General features: G+C 47.0%; 1 pseudogene; it reads left to right on the top strand.

The window, feature by feature from the left end:
* The first annotated feature begins 202 nt into the window (after positions 1–202).
* LOC133762218 (large ribosomal subunit protein eL30-like) lies at positions 203–552 on the top strand (annotated as a pseudogene).
* The last annotated feature ends 2,618 nt before the right edge of the window (positions 553–3,170 follow it).

Here is a 3,170-nt window from a genome sequence, read left to right as displayed (position 1 = left end):
TGCGGGCACTTCAGGCGGAGGATTAACCTACTGTGCCACAGCACTGGCCCCAATGTGCCGTTTGTCTTTTATGACTATTCTTTCTTGAATCTGATGATAGTAACAAGAAACAGTTGGAATTATCTTTCGGTTTTGCCCTTCTGACTCCCTGGCCACCTCTGCGGCTTCTCTTGGTTGGAGGCCTTTGCGCACCCGAGGCAGGATGAGGCTGCATGCGAAGACGACAGAGGAGCTGCTGGGGCTGATCAGCTCTAGACTGTAATTTGTTATGAAGAGGGGAAGATACATGCTGGGGTACCAGCAGACTCTGAAGATCACCAGACAAGGCAAAGTGAAACATCCTGCTCACCAACAACTGCCTCGCTTTGAGGAATTAAATACAACATTGAGTACTCGGCCACGCTGGCCAAAACTGGCGTCCATCACTACAATGGCAATCATACTGAACTGGGCGCAGCACATGGAAAATACTAGAGCATGCACAGCGGCAGCACTGACCCAGCTGATTCTGATATCATTTGAAGCGTGTCACAACAGACCGGCACAAGGTGAACCGTGCAAACACTTTTCTTTGTAAGTTAAAGTGACAGAGCCAGTAAACGATAAACCTACAGTTTTTAAATTGTGGCCAAATATACCTAACGTAAAATACAGCATTTTAACAATTTTAAAAATGTTTGTTTATTTTTCATCTACTTGAAAGACAGAGAGACAGAGAGATCGATCGATCTTCCATGCACTGGTTCACTCCCTAAATGTCTGCATGGCCAGGGCAGAAGCCAGGCGCCTGAAATCCCATCCAGGTTTTCCCGCACGGGTGGCAGGGGTCCAGGAACCTGAGCCATCATCATCTGCTGCCTCCTAGGGTGTGTATTAGTGGGCGGATGAGTCTGAAGCACACAGCAGCCCATACTCCAGCCAGGCACTCTGATATATAGGATGGGGGCATGGCAAGCAGCAGCTTCATTCACTGAGCTACAACATCCACCCCCACCTCCCATTTTAACCATTTTTAATTTTAAAATTAAGTTGTATCAAGTACATGCGCTCTATTCTGCAACCATGACCACTGTCAATTTCCAGACCTTTTTCATAAGCTTTTCACCGTTCAACTCTATGCCGGTAAAACCAATCTTGAAATTTCCCCAGGATGCAGGATCACTTTTGGAAGACTATGTTGGTAGGCTGAGGGAAGAGTTCCGGGGGTCTTCACTTGAACCTTCTCACCACTGTAAGTCATTAAATACACTTCTCCCATCACTCTGACACTAGGGAAGCAACCACTGAATGCCTGCATGGTGCCACAGGATCCACTGTGACACCAACACTGCCCAAGGGTCCACCTACTACTGATCCCTACAAACTCCCATGATGGCTGATCAATTACGATGGATTTTTGTTTGTTTATTTCCACTTTTTTTTTTTTTTTGCTTTATCTTGATTAGTTGATTTTATGTCTATGGATTAGCTTCAGTTCACAGCCAATATCAGTTAATCACCACCCCCAAAGTTGTTTTCCTTTCTTCAGTTTACTGTCACACTGGTAAATGGCCCTATTAACTCTGGGGAAAGTTTTACTGAAACTTTACAGAACAGGTGCATCCCATGGCAAGGTCTTTTGGACTCCATGTCTGTGAACTGGGTGGTTCTAGAAGCTGCATCAGAGGCTGTGAATGCCCAGTACAGTGACTTAATGTTAGGTTTCTGCCCACCAGACCCACAGACATTGCCTGAACCTGTCAAGAAGCACTTTGGTAGGCTGCTCTTGTGTTTAACTTCTTAGGTCTGTGACCAGCTGGACATTGTCAAATGTCCCCACAGGTCATTCATGCCGATTACTATTCACCTGTGGTGTATTCCAGCAGTTGTCCTCTCCTGGTGTTAGGGAATTTGTGACCTCCTCAACACTCCTAAGTTGAAACCCTAACTCCCAATGAGGTGGTATTAAGAGGTGAGACATCTGGGAGAGAATTAGGTTTAGATGAGGTCATGATGATAGAGCCCCTGTAACAGGATGTGCATCCTTGTAAGAACAAAATTAGACTGGAGCTCACTGTGTTAGCTGAGGATGCATTTAACTGTAAACCAGGATGTGGGTTCTCACTTTACCATGCTGGCAGCCTCATCTGGGACTTCCAGTCTCCAGAACTGTGAGATAGAGTTTTTCTTTAAGACACTCAGATTTTGGTATTCTGTTATTGTAGCCCAAACTGATCAGGAGGCCTAAGGATTGCCATTCACCTAGACCATTCTGGGATCACTTATTTTACTTGAGATCAAAGAACTCATCTCCACAGCAACTCCCTTCACTGTATCCTCAGCCAGCACAGGACAGGCACAACAGCTTTATAAGGTTGCAGGTGTCTCCTTGCTAATGCCTCCAGGAATATCTTTGTGTAGGGACAGGCCTCCAGGCTCTCCCAGGGAGAAGTATGGGTCAGAGCAGCAGAGCAGGCTGTGTATCATAGATTCATGATTCATTCTTGCCTCTGTTAGGTAGGAAGTCAGAAATTTAGCACAGGTGTGTGTGAGACAGGCCTGAAGACCAGCACCTAGTGTGCAAGCTCCAAAACCCCAGCATCTTGCACTTCAAAGTCCTGCCCAGACCCTGATGACCTCCCAGGTGGTCCCAGCCCTTCATCCAAGGAAAGCTCCCAGGAGAATTTTCTCTCCTTAGGACCAAAGGGGTTACCTGATAACATGGGGCAATAAAACCTTCACAGACACCCTAAGGGAAGCCCCTCTTGCTCTGCCCTGCCCCACCCCAGAGGAATTTGCTAATTTCTACCCAACAAACCCTTGCTAGGACTTCCCATCCTTTGTCTTGGAGGAGAGGGGGAGGTGGGTAAACCGATTCCCTTAAAAACCTAGGAGTCCAAACAGACTAAGCTTAGTCCTCTGCCTATCAGCTGAGCCACCTGCTTGGCCTGCCCAGGTGTATTCTATCCAATCAACCATGTAACCTCGCTCTCCCCCAGTCCGAGCAACTGGGTGCTCTCTCTCTGTCCCTTCCATTCTGAGGGATGCTCTATCCCCAACAAAGCCTTATCACTCCACTCTCTGTCTCATGCCTGAATTCTTTCTTGGTGAGGACAAGAGCCCCATGGCTTCCACCTCTACTCTGTGTCAGTGAAGTTCAGGCAACTCAAGTTGACAGGTAACAAATGGTA

The sequence above is a fragment of the Lepus europaeus genome, chromosome 6 (genome assembly GCF_033115175.1).
Source record: "Lepus europaeus isolate LE1 chromosome 6, mLepTim1.pri, whole genome shotgun sequence".
Classification (NCBI taxonomy): Eukaryota; Metazoa; Chordata; class Mammalia; order Lagomorpha; family Leporidae; genus Lepus; species Lepus europaeus.
Note: the sequence above shows the minus strand (reverse complement) of the source record. Positions and strands in the feature narration are given on the sequence as shown.